The 17,535-nt window shown below is 36.5% G+C and overlaps 1 protein-coding gene across 1 annotated transcript in view; it reads left to right on the top strand.

Moving 5' to 3' along the window:
- The window catches only part of cnksr3 (cnksr family member 3), a 76,339-nt gene that overhangs the window by 8,514 nt on the left and 50,290 nt on the right, over window positions 1-17,535 (top strand). The window lies entirely within an intron of this gene.

Genomic DNA, 17,535 nt, shown 5'->3' on the forward strand with positions numbered 1-17,535 from the left:
AATACTGCTTCGCCGGCTTTTACAAATGGTGCGTGTTGTTGTCGTGTAGAGTACTACGTCACATCCTGCTTAGCGTTCTATCCAATCAGCAACCAGGCTTTTTTCAGGGGAGAAAAAAGACCCTGCTCTTCTACAGGGACGAAAAAAGTCCTGAAAACCGCTCCAGACGGCTCGTATTCAAATTAGGGGCATTTTGGCGAGTGAGACCCGCCTCGTTCCGGGTACTGGGTGGTAGTGGAAACAGCCCTATTGTCTTCTAACACATCAGCATCAAATAGAAGGCAAAGCCTCCTCTCCTGACCCGTGTGCACCTGTGTGCAGGTGTGCTGTTTAAACTCCTCAGCTGGATTGAATCCAAATCTCATCGCATCTCCTCCTGTAAGAGAGATAACAGAAACTCTGTGCTCTGATAGGGAGGTGCACGTGGTGAGGTTTCCATCGGATCATGGTGATGGTTGTTTGATCAGTGGGAGGAGAACGTTTCTCACCTGAGAACTGCGTCAGTACGTCCTGATGTACAGCAGGCAGAGCGAGGCATAACACTGGCACAGTGGTGAATTTTCACCACAAACACAGATGGTGGAGATTGGAGGTCCAAGCTGGTTTATCTCAGCTCTTATCCCAGCTCTCCCTTCCTCTCTTGGGGCAGTTACACTGATTTCAGTGGCTCTTTGTCTGTCTGGGTGGTCAGAAGATGTTGTGGGCGTACTGCAAATTATTTGGTTTTTACCAAGATAAAAAAAACAAAACCCTTATATTTAGAATTGTAAGATAATTGATCTTGTTTTAAGTGTTCATTTCTTATTTGTTCTTTTTCTATTTTGTTCTTCTTAAGTGTTCAACATGCTTATTTCTAGATTTAACAATCTTTATTATCTGTCCATGCAGCAAGATCATTTCCCTCAGATTTAGTGTTTTTATCTTGTTTTTTAGACACACCTTTTTTGCAGTGTGGGGATCATTTAAAGGTCCGCTGCACTTAATCCAGTCCTTGCACATCCTTTTCAAATGTTGATAAGTGTATTTCTGCCATAAGGAATGCATGCTTAAGTAAAATGCGCTTAATTGGAGCTACTGACTGAGTAGGCTACTTTAATTTTAAATACTTAATGTAGATTTTTACATTTTTTGTGCAGATTTATACTTGCATATTCTTACTAGGGCTGGGTGATATGGACGAAAAGTCATATCTTGATATATTTAAGCTGAATATTGATATATGATATATATCCTGATATTTTTATCGCAAAGTGAGAGCTAATGTTCAGTCAAAGTCAAAGCCAAATATGACATGTTACAAGTAGATTTATTGAAACTTTTTATTTAAGTGGACATACATACTGTATAACAACAGGAGTACCGTTTTTAAAGTCAAAGTTCCATAAATTACACATTTAAATAAAAATATATCTTATGATATATCTTATATGAGAAAAGAATCACGAACATTACATAAGAACTAAATATGAGAAACCCGAGTAAGGGCAGCATTTATATATCATTTAAAGAAAGAAAAAAAAATTGAACTGTATCGATATATGCACAGGTGGATATGGTCTATCTCCATATCACATTTAAAAATATATCTATATATTTTTTATATCGATATATTGCCCAGCCCTAATTCTTACCAAAGATATGTTTTAAACCAGTTCTTATTTGGAATCGATTGTTATTAGCAGCTTCACTTAAGTAAATAATCTGAATCTTTCTTCCACTACTGGTAATTTATAGTATATATAAACCAGTGTTGTGTGCATGTAAATGGTCAGATTCTCCTGATCGGCAGATAATAATTTTTGCTCTCTTTGCCGTTGCTCTCCCACCCTGTTTGTGTTATCAGTGAAACTGAGTTCACTGGCGCTGAATCAGAGGAAACATCCAGATTCTCTCCTCTGAGCGCCTCTTCCTGCCTTTTTTTCTCATTTGTATGGGACATTGAAGTCGTTCAGGAGTGAGAGTTTCCAGCCACATTCACAGTAGGGCTGGGCAATATGGACCAAAAGTCATATCCTGATATATTTAGGCTGAATATCGATATACAATATATATCCTGATAGTTTTATCACAAAGTGAGAGCAAATGTTCAGTCAAAGTCAAAGCACCAAATATGATATGACACAAGTAGTTTTATTGAAACTGTTATGTAAGTGAACATAAATACCGTATAACAAAGGAGTACCTTCTAAAAAAAAAAAAAAAAATCTAAAATCAAAGGACCATAAATTGCACATTTAAATAAAAATAGCCTATGAAATAAAATAGGCCAATCAAATATATTTATATGAAAAAAGAATAAAGAACATTACATAAGAACTAAATATAACAAACCCTAGTAAGGGCAGAATTTATATATAAAGAAATATTTTTTTAAACTATATCTATATATGTGATGTGGTCTAATCCATTCCATAACACATTTCAAAATATATCGATATATTTTTTATATTGATATATCGCCCAGCCCTAATTCACACTCACTCCTGTAGAGCTGAAACATTTATTTGTTAATGTACTTATGATTTCAATGATCAATTGGCTGCAAAAATTAAAAACAAAACAACACCCATATATTCAGTTGTAATGATATAAAACTGAAAAACAATGCATTATTCATAATAATTATGATATGATATTTAAAGCTCGTATTGGTGCTGCTGTGAGTCAGACGTACACGTGTATGTTCTGTGGGAACTGAGCCGTGTTTGTCTTAACATCATGATTCATGTACGCCTTATTAATGGTTTCTAGTAAAGCAGATTGAGAGATTTGTTGGACCTGCGTCAGAGCTAAAGGCTCCAACAAGCTGAACGTCATGAATAACTTAATGATTACAACCTGCAGGACCGGCCTCTGTGATATAACACGTGATGTATAGTGATGCAACTGGGTGGCAGAATGAGTTCCCACGAAAAAGTTCCCCCATTTATTGCTTGTGGGCGGATTCCCCACAGTGTTTGGTGCAGACAGTCATGATCCCCCGAGGGAGAATGTCTTTGAATTCATAGTGACTCTGATGATCCTCATTTAGTGCCATAAGAACATTTCTACCGCTCCAACGCTTCACTTCATAGGATACCTCAGACACTATTCACTGAACATACTAAACATGCAACTAACAGTTAACATGTAACTTTTGTTATTGAATAATCAGCCAATCAATTCATCATTTTGTCAATAATATGTCAGAATATAAACATGCCCTGTGTCAGTTTTGTCTTCTCATGGTTCGTTTCATCCAACCAGCAGTCAAAAAATCCAAAGCTGCTCATTTTACTATCATGTACGACAAAGAAAATATTTAAATTCTCATATTTCATGAAGCAAATTCTTTGGGGGGATTTGCCTAGAAAATTACTTCAATGGTTAGTCGCTCATCTAAATAGCTTCCTAATGCGACCGGCTAATGTGCTACCGGCTAATGCGACCGGCTAATGTGCTACCGACTAATGCGACCGGCTAATGTGCTACTAACTAATGCGACCGGCTAATGTGCGACTGGCTAATGCGACCGGCTAATGTGCTACCGGCTAATGCGACCGGCTAATGTGCGACTGGCTAATGCGACCGGCTAATGTGCTACCGACTAATGTGACTGGCTAATGCGACCGGCTAATGTGCGACTGGCTAATGCGACCGGCTAATGTGCTACCGACTAATGCTACTGGCTAATGTGCTACCGGCTAATGCGACCGGCTAATGTGCTACCGGCTAATGCGACCGGCTAATGTGCTACCGGCTAATGCGACCGGCTAATGTGCGACTGGCTTATGCGACCGGCTAATGTGCTACCGACTAATGCGACTGGCTAATGTGCTACCGACTAATGCGACCGGCTAATGTGCTACCGGCTAATGTGCGACTGGCTAATGCGACCGGCTAATGTGCTACCGACTAATGCGACCGGCTTTCTTGGATGTTTTTGTTCCGGAGTCATACTCCAGCGTGGGGGGTGGAGCATGTATGTGTTGTCTTGTCATACATGCTGGCGAAAATCCTGTTCTAATCACATTATCTGGGTGTTCTAATCAGAGTTGGAGAGCTCCGACATCAGTCGGACTAACACGTTTATATGCACTTCAGTTGTCCCATTATAGTCAGATTAAGGCAATAATTTGTTTTTTTCAAGTGTCATGTATATGTACTGAGTGTGGACCACAGCAGTAGATCTGCACCCGTGTCCGGCTGTTCCTGGTTAAAGTTGGATCACTGCTCTGCTTTCCACACAGTGAACTCCCACAATTCCTGTTTGTTTGATTTCATAAGACTTCTGAGCACAAATCTGCACAACGCTCAAGGAAATCCTTTTTCCTCTTGAATAGTGTTTGTTCAACAGTGTGTTCCCCCCACTGCCTCGTACCAATGGGATGAATGGCCAGTGTGTGTGTGTGTGTGTGTGTGATATAGTCTAGGGTTTGACAGAGGCCCAGTGAAGCTATGAATAGCCTCAGTGCTCTTTTGCCACTTTTCCTCTCCACCCTCGTCCTGTTGTGATGGAGGTGGGGTAAATATTCCTTTTGTTGGGGAGTGTCGGGTCCGAACTCCGTCTTTGTGCTTCAACAACACAACACGTGCCATTTGTTGGAATGAACCGGCGATTTAGAGTTCAACTGGTTCAGTTTCACAATGTAGAGAGCAGTTTAATCCTCTGTGGGGTCTTTTCCTTAAAATCAACAATGTCAAACTACACGAGTGATGTTATTTCATTTAAATATTTCCCCTAAATCGAGTGAAAATGGTTCAAAACAGCTGTTTTGAATATTGTTGGAGTTGATTATCCTTCAGTGGTTTGTCAGCTTAAGAATAAATTGACTGAAGTTAATTAAATGAATACTTCTAAACATTATTATTTAACTTGTGCAACAACAGTGTAGGCTTAAGTGAGATTATATCAGTTGCAGGACAGTCCAACATTAAATAATTGCAAGACACTACAGTCCTATTAACCTTTTTAACAGTTGTTTCTCTAGAGCTCAACAGAAAATGAATTGCCAACTTTCTTCATAATGCAATAAAAATTTTAGTCATTTTTCAAGCAGAAAATGACAATAATGAACTGATTCTAGCTTCTCAAATGTGAAGATTTGATGTTTTTGTAGATGTTCATGAAGGTAAACTACGCACAGTGCTGTTTTGGACTTCTGACATCTGAAGGTCTGGGCTGTGTGAAATAATAATGACCTTTCAGCATTATTTGCAGCCCGAGGTTTGTTACTTTCCAGCATGAATAAGTATGATGAATATCTTTCACATGTTCCCTTTCATTGAGGAAGATTAGTGTATTTTGGCGGTGGGATGTCTTGTCATGGCGCTCTGTAAAATGAGGCCAACATCTTGTTTGTTTTGATCTTTCTGACCAATGATTAACTGGACTGTTTATGAGCAGCTGGAGTTTCACCTGCAGCTCTTTTTACTCACTTCCTCACGTGTTGGACTGCAGCCGGAGGGGCTAACCCACTTTATCTTCAGCACGCCTTATAAATACTTTCTGTCACGCCAGGAATTTAAGACACAATCCATAACTGTAACCATGTCAACAAGCCATGTTATTGAAAGATGACCGGGGTTTAAGTTGTGAGACCAAACAATGAGTACGAATATGAACAAAATCTAAATTGTGAACAAAAACCTATTTGATTTGACTCAAAATGACCCATATTGGTATACACTACCAGTCAAAAGTTTTGGAACACCCCAATTTTTCCATTTTTTTATTGAAATTCAAGCAGTTCAAGTCAAATGAACAGCTTGAAAGGGTACAAAGGTAAGTGGTGAACTGCCAGAGGTAAATAAAAAAAGGTCAGCTTAACCAAAACTGTAAAATAATGTACATTTCAGAATTATACAAGTAGGCCTTTTTCAGGGAACAAGAAATGGGTTAACAACTTAACTCTATGGAGTCTTGGGCTATTTTGTCCATTTTTGAATTCTTTTCATGTCTTTGTAAGTCATTTTGTGTCCTTTTTTGGTCATTTTGTGTCTTTTGGTGTCTTTTTTTGTCATTTTGTGTCTTTTTTTTGGTCATTTTGTGTCTTTTTTTAGTCCTTTAGTCCAACATAAAATGTGATTTTGAATCTTTTTTTACTTTCAAAACACTATCATGCTCAATCAAGAATTTTAAATGTTGCAAATGTGCATTCATTTCAGACTACACTGAGACATTAAACTGCATAATTTTCAATTAAATTCTGGAAAAGTTGGTGTGTTCTAAAACTTTTGACCAGTAGTGTATATATTGCTAAACCGGTCAGCAGCCCATACCTAGTTTTTGCATAATTTTTTGTTCACTGAGCGTCAGCCTGGTAGAGCAGTGACTGGGTCTGATGGGTTTTGAGGTTTTGACATCGTAGTAAGAAGTCAAACTTTCCCACCCTGAGCTGCTGCTGCTGCTGCCTGTTGGTACACAGAGAGTTTCCCACCAGCAGCTGAGTGGCAGGAGGGCAGAGGCCCAGAGTCTGAGTCTGCAAATATAAGACTGTCAGAGACCAGACCACAGACGGAGAGATCAACTCTTCTAACATGTGTGACTAAAGTCAACTGTGGAAACTGGTGATTGTGGAGAAGCACTGCGAAAATATCAGTCCCTACAGATTCATTTAATTTATGTCTGAAAATCAAAATTCGCTCCTTACAAGTTTTCTAAAATCATAAGACATTCAGGGTTCGTACGGGTGCTTGAAATCCTTGAAAATGCTTGAATTTAAATCTTGTATTTCCAAGGTTTCAAATGTGCTTGGATTTTGGATAAAGTGCTTGTAAATGCTTGAAATTCTTACTGTATTTCTCTTGCAATCTGACTATATGCATCTATAGACTATAGATCAGGGGTGGCCAACCTGTGGCTCCAGAGCCTCATGTGGCTCTTTAGGCTGCCTGCAGGGGCTCTCCGTGGCTGAGACAAAAAAAAATTATATACATATTTTTACACTAAAATGTTAATTTATCAATGGTATAGACCAAAAGCTATTTCTATTCATCAATTGTAAAATTGTATAGCCTTTTTGCAGCATATTAAAAAGGTTTTGACATTTTAGTCAACTAAAAAGTGCTCCATAGCTTACAAGTCTCCGGCCCGGCGCCTTAACCTTTAAGTTTTTCCAACTTTGAGTTTAGTTTTGAGTTCCCCTAGATAGACTAGTTTTCAAAATCATATTAATAAATGCTCAATATTACTATTAATAATGTTAGTAAGCTAATTTAGACTTATTGGGCCATTTAATTTTCATTTTAGGCTCAATATAAGGTTTGCGGCTCCATTCCGCGATTTTCTCTTTTTTTTTGGCCAACAGTGGCTCTTTAGTTAGTAAAGGTATAGATGATCACATGTTCAATGTAAAAAATAATGAGTAGCCTATCTGAAATGAAGACCGTTCCTCCTGAAAGTGTAACACCATCACTGTTGGTATGGTTCAGTGAAATCTCCCCCTTTTAGTATGTAAGTACTAAGTAAAAACATGCAGTTTACAACGGGTGTAAGATACTGGAAAAGCTTGAAAATTTACCTTGAAAGTCCTTGAAAAATGCTTGAATTTGACCAGTGCTAAAGTGTACGAACCCTGGACATTACATTTCTTAAGGTATCACTAATCTGTGATCAGCTTTTTCCTGAAATATTGCCATTATTATCAAGACAATCACAAGTAGAGTTTGGATTCAACATTTACTGGCTTGTATAGGAAGTGAATGAGAACGTTGTCAATGTTAAAGTGCACTTTTATCAGTCTCAGCTGTGCTTTCATGTTCATAAGTCAAATTTATTCTGTCAACAAACCGGTCGCTTTCAAAGCGCTATACAAAGAGCAAAGATTAAAACAGGCTCCTTTCTCATGTGAACTGTGCCGTGACCTCACAGCTGATTAGATTAAGATTTGTGGTAAATCAGAAACGGTTTGGAATAGTTCTGCTGCTGAACACAAATGTTATTAATAGATTAATATGAGAGAGAATTTTAGTATGATTTCAAGTTCTGTATTTAGACTCAATCCAACCCAACATAAAACATCTCGTTGCCACAAATACTAAAAAAACCAAATGTGGATTAATCCACCACTGAACAGTCCTCAAGAAATGCACAGTTTCCCTGCTGTTTGTTTATATATTTGTGTTTTTAACGGTGTATTTCTTCATGATGTTAGAGACAGCATTTTCCTCTACAGTAGGCAGAGTTATTGAGACAACAGGACTGCTATGTAAAACACACAAAACATGAAAATCATCTCATTAACCCTTTGATGCACAACATGGGTCTAAAGTGACCCAACAGAGTTTTTATCTTCTATATCTTTGCAATAAATGATTTTCATCATTCAGTATTCCAGGTTTTCTTTTGATCTTCATACATCCTATTTTTTTGTTTTGCTTTATTATTTTTTTAATAAAATCCCTTTTTGTGTCACTACTCTTCTAATGCAAAACATGGGTGAAAAATTACCCATATCCATTTTTTAGCTAAGTAGCTTGTTAAGCTAACTACTTAGCTAACTTCTTGGCTAAGTAGTTAGCTTAGCAAGCTACTTAGCCAAGAAGTTAGCTATGTAACTTGTTAAGCCAACTACTTTGCTAATTTCTTGGCTAAGTAGTTAGCTTAGCAAGCTACTTAGCCAAGAAGTTAGCTAAGTGGCTTGTTAAGCTAACTACTTAGCTAACTTCTTGGCTAAGTAGTTAGCTTAGCAAGCTACTTAGCCAAGAAGTTAGCTATGTAACTTGTTAAGCCAACTACTTTGCTAACTTCTTGGCTAAGTAGTTAGCTTAGCAAGCTACTTAGCCAAGAAGTTAGCTAAGTGGCTTGTTAAGCTAACTACTTAGCTAACTTCTCGGCTAAGTAGTTAATTTAGCAAGCTACTTAGCCAAGTAGTTAGCTATGTAATAATACAAAAACTTTTTTTTTTCTTCATAAAGTATGAGAGGCAAAATGGAAATAATGATCCGTTGTTATCAAAAACAAGATATTTAAAGAATGCTTAATATTCCATCATAAAATATCTTGATATCAAAAATAGAGAACAGAAACACACAGAAAGCATTAAATAACATGGGAAATGAATGAGGGTCATTTTTGACCCATGTTGTGCATCAAAGGGTTAAATGCAGAAACATAGATTTGGTAAGAGGCTGAAGGTTTGTAGGGACACTGAATTTGTTCAAATAAAACTTTATTTGTCTCCAGGATGGACTGTGAGCAGTGAGTGTGTTTTAGCTTGTAGCCCGGCCTGCTTCCTCTCATCTGTTGTTTAGCAACAGCAGGCCTGAGCTGTGAATATTTCATCATCTGAGTCATGAACATGGATTACATGAATATGGCCAGAACAACAATATTCAAACACACATGAGCATTAGTTGTAGGGGTGGGCGATATGGCCCTAAAAGAATATCACGATATTGCAGGCATTTTTTGCGATAACGATATTCTTGACGATATTAGGAAATACCTAAAAAGATATAGAAAATATGATATTTTTTTAGTCTGTATAAATAAATAAAAATCTAAAATGTAGTTTGAAGTGCAAATCTCAACACTTGCCAAATAGAAAAAAATGTACTCTTGACTCTTGAGTATGAGCAAAGAATAAAAATAACCATTTAGAGGTTCCGGGGGCATATTTTAATGAAATATTGTAAAGGAGAATAAAGGTTCTTGTATGTTTTATTTAAGGCATCTTATTTTGACAGTCTTCTTGTAAATTCTGTGGTGGATTCTCTTAACACACTGTCAGAATCAGAATCACTTTTATTGTCACTGTACCTGGGTACAATGAGATTAATAAACACCATCAAGTCAGTGCGAGAGACAATGTCTCAGAAATAATAGTAATAATATACAAATAAAATACAAACAGACATAAGGTGCACACTTTGAATTGCAGTAGTGAAAACTAATAAATATGGTCCATATACATGTGAGATATTGCACTTGTTTGGAGTGCACTGTGCTCTTATTTTGAAAGCTGCATGTGTTTAGCGACAGGGAGTAAGTAGCTTTTTGTGATTAAAACAACTTTAAGCACTACATCAAGAAGTAGGAACGTTGCCAATATCATGATATGCATTTTTTATAACCATGAAAAAAATATACCGATATTATTGTGAACGATACGATATGGCACAGCCCTAATTAGTTGTTAATAGGTATAAAGTTGATTTAAACGGTCTTATTGTCACAGAGCTTGTCGGTAGTTTGTGCTGTGCTCACTGTGTTTCATTAATCCTGCTGCTAGAGAAGCATCTCCGGAGCCAAAATCTCAAAGCGCTCAGCAGTATTTCAGTGTTGGTGATCCTGATCGCTCCTCCGCCGCCTGCCAGCCGTCTGAAGCCGATTCCAAACAGTTTGGGCCCAGCGCCAAACCCCACAGCGATGTTCAAAATGTGGAATGAGAAAAATGTCTCAACTGTCACATAAATTAATGACAGTTTATTTCTCACGAGAACATTGGATCCAGCTACGGATGTTGGCACTGTGCTGCCCTCAGGAAGCCTTTTAGTTGCATATTAACAGTTATTCAACAGTGTAAATCGCCTTGTGGAAACAGATTTACCAGCAGAGAGTAAGCTTTCTATTGTTTGAGGAATAAAATAAGAAGGGTTAGACAGCTGAAAGCAGTAATATTGGACCATCGATATAATCTGACTACAGGACATTTGTGCTTGTGTTTAATCCGTAGAAGTCTAAGCATTCACATTACTTAACCCTTTGGAGTTTGGGGCTATTTTGTCGGTTTTTGACTCCTTTCCATTCTGCCTGTATATAAACCACTTAAAAATCTTTACCATGACGTGTTGGTATCATTGTTTTCAGCAGAACCTCACCGATATGACCTGATTATTATTTTCATTTTCAATTACTGGATCAACATTTTGAACACAAAAAAACACACAAAAAATTACAAAAAACACACATAAAACATGAAAAACAAACCAAAAACACACAAAATTACAAAAAACACATACAAACAAACTCAAAACACACCAAAAACATAATAAAAATACAAAAAACACAGATAAAAACACAAAGAAATTACAAAAAACACACACAAACACACTCAAAACACACCAAAAACATAATAAAAATACAAAAAACACACAAAAATGACAAAAAACACAAAGAAATTACAAAAAACACAGATAAAAACACAAAGAAATTACAAAAAACACACACAAACACACTCAAAACACACCAAAAACATAATAAAAATACAAAAAACACAGATAAAAACACAAAGAAATAACAAAAAACACACACAAACACACTCAAAACACCAAAAACATAATACAAATACAAAAAACACTAAAATTACAAAAAACACACAAAAACAGTTAACACAAAAGATTGCATTACAAATGCTAAATGCACAAGGCTAAATTAGAAAAATCTCTGCAAAAAAAAGTAAAATCATGTTAAAACACTTGGTCGAGGTGTTTTTTTTTTTGCTAAACCTTTGCTAAAAAAGGGTTGATGCATTAAATTGGACATGGAAACTTCCATGTCCAATTCAATTGGACATGGAAAAACATGCTGCTGAAGTTTTTACGTTGTGACATCATGAAGAAGTTGTGCTCCGGCGCTTTCATGGACTCCAGAGGGTTAAGGAGTAATCACATGTAAAAGGCCAACAGGAGCTCAGATCGGGAAGGTTCTGGCCCTGTGCTGGTGCTCTGCAGGGAGGCTTGGCCCAGCGTTGTCATGCTTTCATTAGCAGGTGATTTGGCTGTCGCGTGACATTTAGCCGACCCTGCTGTGCAGCTGAGAGCTTATCGGCCTCCTCGGGTGTCAGTAATGTGATCCCGGCTGTCGCCAAAACACATTCCTGATGACCGCAAACTGTCGCCAGCCACTGTCACACAACAGCGGAAGGTGTGTTTTTTAAAATATGTTGAAATATTGAAGCAATTTCACCATCAGACCTTCTGGAGTTACGAGGAGTGTGTTCATGGCAGGGAGTTTGAATATTTCTCTGAGGAAGTTTATGATCATGATGGAAGTTTGCATCTGGGCATCTTTCCAGGAACATGTAGGAGCAGAACATGTTTTCTGACTTGTGTCACAAGTTTGTTGCAGCAGCTCAACTGGAGCAGAAACAAAAACAAACTCGTAAAGAAGGAGATCTGCAGAGTAGTCAGAGAAGTTCAGGGCTGCAGATCTTTTTATTTGTGCAGCTCCCATTGGCCTGTTGTCATATCTTGCCTTTTTGCACAATATTTGACAAAACGAAATTCAAATTTGAGTTGTTTTAAAAAAAGAATGCAAAGATGCATCTTTGCTGCCAATGTAAAATAAAAAAAATAACACTCACACAAGCTTTTGGGGGTTACAGTTTGTCAAAAGTGGCCATTTGCTTCTTTTCTTTATTTCTTTTCATTCAATAACGAACTGTTTGTAGCCATCAACTGAGTCCATAAAAGCCAATGCTACATTTTAGGGCTGGGCGATAAGAACCAAAAGTCATATCCCGATATATCTAGGCTGAATATCCATATACGATATATATCCTGATATTTTTAACGCAAAGTGAGAGCAAATGTTCACTCAAAGTCAAATCTGACATGTCACAAGTAGATTTATTGAAACCGTTTATTTAAGTGAACATAAATACTGTATAACAACAGGAGTACCTTTATTTTATTTTTTTAAATCAAAGCTCCATAAAGTGCATATTTAAATAAAAAAAATATCTTAAATAAAAATAGCCTATGAAATTAAATAATATATAAAATAGGCCAATGTTTTTCTAAAATAAATATATTTATATGAGGAAAAGAATAACGAACATTACAAAAGAACTAAATATGATAAACCCTAGTAAGGACTATATCGATATATATGCAATATGGTCTAATTCCATATCACATTTAAAAACATATTGATATATCTTTTATATCGATATATCGCCCAGCCCTACTACAGCTAATGATTTTTTTCATGATCAGATAATCTGCCAATATTTTCTCAATTAGTTGATTTATTGGTCAGAAAATGTCAGAAAATAACAAAAAATGTCAATCACAAGTTCCCAGAGTCTCCAAATAAGACGCATAAAAGCTACAAAACTCACATCTGAGGGTCTAGAACAGGGGTCTCAAACTCAAAATACCTGGGGGCCGCTGGAGGCAGTGTCAAAATGACCAAAAAAAGACACAAAATGACTACAAAAAGACACAAAATGACAGAAAAAAAACGAAATTACTTAGAAAAGACACAAATGACAAAAAAGACACAAAATTACTAAAATAAGACACAAAAAAGACACAAAATTACTAAAATAAGACACAAAAAAGACAAATGACACAAAATTACTAAAAAATGACACAAAAAAGACACAAAATGACACTAAAAGACAGAAAAAAATAAAATACTTAGAAAAGACACAGAATTACTAAAAAAAAAGACACAAAATTATTTAAAAAAGACACAAAATTACCAATAAAAGACACAAATTTACAAAAAAAATGCAAAATTACCAAAAAAAAGACAGAATTACCAAAAAAAGGTAATTAAAGGGACCTTCCACACACAACACGGTAAAGTGCCATTCATATAAAACTCACATTAAACTTTCATATCAAGGTGGGGGCCACAAAATATCATCACGAGGGCCGCAGTTGGCCCGCGGGCCGCGAGTTTGAGACCAGTGTTTTTTTTTGGTCATTTTGTCTTCTCATTTTGTGTCTTTTTAGTTCATTTTGTGTCTTTTTTTGGTAATTTTGTGTCTTCTTTAGTCATTTAGTGTCTTCTTTTTGTCTTTTTTTAGTCATTTTGTGTCTTTTTCAGTTATTTTGTGTCTCTTTGTGTCTTTTTTTAGTCATTTTGTGTCTTTTTTTTAGACATGCTTTATAAATGAGTGATTTCTTCAAATTGTTGCAGATCAATTTTTGTCTCTCTCGACTTCTCACTTATTTGACTAATGCAGATTTCCTACTTCCTACTTAGCAGAAGTGCCTCTGCACGGCGTTAACTTTCAAACCTAAAGAAGTGCTGCTGCTCTTCATTGTGCTGCGTGTCCCAGAGTGATGTTCTTGTTGTTCCTGATGTCAGAGGTGTGGGATGGTGAGAACACCGAGGTGTCACATCAGCACTTAGTTCAAGAGGAATGTCTCCTCCCTGCTGTCTCCGTGAGTGTCGGCCATCTGTCGTCCTGCGTGTCCGTCTCAACACAAACTGGAGTCACAGAGTTTCTTCTGGACGCTTTAATGACCACATGCAGGGCCAGTTGTTGTCTTCTCCACTGTTCACACCAGCTCAGGCATTTTGTCCGCCAGCTGATCCGGCTTCACAACATCTGCCATTTGTTGGACGCTTCAGTTGCAAAAGCTTTCTTAAACTATCATATAATTTTAGTTTAGGATAGTTCAGAAGGAGTAAAACACCAAGCTGTTACTTTTAGTTCTAAAATTGGTTGAAACAGTGCATAATAATGTTAAAGTTATATCAAGTCAAGTCAAGTCAAAGTTTATTTATAGAGCACATTTAAAAACAACCTCAGTTGACCAAAGTGCTGTACAGTTATTAAAATAGAATAAATCATACACAACTGGGTATAAATAAAAACAATAAAAAGAATAAAATACTAAAAACAGTAAAAAATATATGTATCAACACAGCCTTGTAGAACCTGATAATCAGTGGTGGAATGTAACTAAGTACATTTACTCAAGTACTGTACTTAAGTACAGTTTTGAGGTATTTGTGCTTTACTTTTTTTACTTTACTTTTTTATTTTTATTTTTTTTATGTAACTTTATACTTATACTCCACTACATTTTGAAGTAAATATTGTACTTTTTACTCCACTACCTTTAGTTGACAGCTTTAGTTACTTTTCAGGTTGAGATATAACATCAAATATAAGATCAATTTAAAGTGATTAGACATATTTTTAACTAAACCCCATAACAGTATTTTAAGTTGATACAATGAGTCCTGTCTTTACTAAATCAAAACACTGGTTACATAAATGGAACATTAGAAATAATGTAATAATATATTTAGAATATATAAAATAAATCTGAGTGGGTTCATTCTGCATAACGAGTACTTTTACTTTTGATACTTTAAGTACATTTTGATGCTGATACTTTTGTACTTTTACTTGAGTAAGTTTTGAATGCAGGACTTTTACTTGCAGTGGAGTAATTTCACAGTGTGGTATTAGTACTTTTACTTAAGTAAGGGATCTGAATACTTCCCCCAACACTGCTGATAATGTAATAAATTCCCGATAATGTAATAAAAATCTGCACTTGAGTCCATTCAAAATGTAATAAAACCTGATAATGTAATACCTTCCCATTAATGTTATACTTTATTACATTATTGGTAAAAAGTGTATTACATTATTGGGAAATGATCTTCATTATATTATCGGGAAGTTATTACATTATCAGGTTTTATTACATTTTCAATGGACTCAAGTGCAGATTTTTATTACATTATTGGGGTTATTACATTATCGGGAATTTATTACATCATCAGGTTCTACAAGCCTTCTGGCTACCTTTTCATAACCATGTTGGTGCAAAACCGGTGCACAATCCACATAGAAAAGGTATTTTTAATTCCAGCACAAAAACTCAATATATTGGCTGCATTATCTGTGAATTTTACCACTCTAAAATCGGTATCGGCCTCAAAAATCTCATATCAACTCTACTTGGTGATTTATTCCACCATATTGAAGCTGAAATGCTATTTTAATGTACTTTAGTGCAGTTTATCTTAACTTCACACTACAATTTATATGGTAATAATTAAAGGCACACTATGCAGGTTTTTCCTCCGAAATTTGAATGTAAATTGTGCAGATTTTACATTTAAACCTACATTTAAACACCAAATTTCCAATAAGTTATCAGGACATTAGTTAAGATGAATACTTGTTCCAATCAATGATGTGATCTGCAACATATTTCATGAATTTCACACATTCCTCAGCGTCTCAGTCGTCAAAGCAAACACGTGGTGATTCTCCCCGAGGCCAGCGCTGTCTGCTCCTGCTGATGTGTGTCAGTAGAATCATGTGGAGGATGTTTCTTGATGCTCCTCCATCGATCCAGCGCTCAGAACTCTTTTATCTGGTCTCCTGCTGCTGCCTTTCACAGAGAGGTCAGAGGTCGGAGCTCAGGGTCGGGCACTGAGCGGCGCCACTCGAGCTGGCGGTGTCTCGCTCTAAGTCACATGAGGTCACGGGGATACTGCTCATGCAAAGGGTCCAGGTATCGTCTGCAGGATGGATCAGGACAAGGACAACAATATGAAAACATCTGTGCTTTTGTCAAGAAATTGGAGTCAGCTTGATTGATGTAGTAAAATTAGCTTTGAGACTGAAATTCAGTATTGCTTCCTTTATAAATAAAACCAACGCTCAACGTGTCAACGATCCCTATTAAATAATAGATTTTTCAGCCTATGTAGGTTATTTTGTGTCTTTTTTTGTCATTTGGTGTCTTTTTTGAGTCTTTTTATGTCTTTTTTTGGTCATTTTGTGTCTTTTTTAGTCATTTTGTGTCTTTTTTTGTCATTTTGTGTCTTTTTTTGTGTCTTTTTTTGGTCATTTTGTGTCTTTTTTTTGTCATTTTGTGTAATTTTTTGGTCATTTGTGTCTTTTTTGGTGATGATTTCAAAGTTCTGGAAAAGTCCCATGTAGGTTATTTTGTGTCTTTTTTTGTCATTTTGTGTCTTTTTTTAGTCATTTTGTGTCTTTTTTTGGTCATTTTGTGTCTTTTTGTGGTCATTTTGTGTCTTTTTTTGGTCATTTTGTGTCTTTTTGTGGTGATGATTTCAAAGTTCTGGAAAAGTCCCATGATGCATTGTGACACTCCCACATGTATTCTGATGCATTTCATTGGCCAAGAGACTGAAAATAGTTGGAAAAAACTACAAATACTACAAAAGGACGTATCCGCTTTCCCGGCTTTAATGGTAGAAAAATGCAACAGCGCCCCAACAGGTTTTAATGGTAGAAATAAAATGATCAGGATATATATTGTATATTGATATTCAGCCTAAATATATCGGGATATGACTTTTGGTCCATATCACCCAGCCCTAGATGCACCCTGTATCAAGAGCTACTTAAAGATGATCAGTGTCAAAGTATAAAAAACGTTAGTTAAAGTTTGATTTTTGCCCCAATATTTTGTTGAAACTAAGCTTTAATTGACAACAGATCATAGCACAGTTGATGGTGATGAATGTGAGAGATCAAACCTGAGGCCTTCTGTGTGCAGGTCTGTCAGTTTAAAGGCGTAGTGATCCTGAGTGGAGGTGTGGTGAGGTGGCAGGATGGTGTTAGCTGTGATGGATCAGCAGAAAGAGTCAATACGTCGTGTTGACTCAGCAGCTCTGTTTGCTGTCAAACTTGAATGGATCATAACAGATCCGACTTCCACTGAAACTCAGCTGCTCAAAGAAAACTCTCTGAGTATCGTTTATTCTCTCACACATGCAGAACGTGTCATCATCTTTCTCCCTGTGCCACATGAATACATTTGGTATTGCTAATTTAACCCTCTGGAGTCCATCTATTTATTGAAAATACACATTTT

The sequence above is a fragment of the Centropristis striata genome, chromosome 18 (genome assembly GCF_030273125.1).
Source record: "Centropristis striata isolate RG_2023a ecotype Rhode Island chromosome 18, C.striata_1.0, whole genome shotgun sequence".
In the NCBI taxonomy this organism is placed as follows: domain Eukaryota; kingdom Metazoa; phylum Chordata; class Actinopteri; order Perciformes; family Serranidae; genus Centropristis; species Centropristis striata.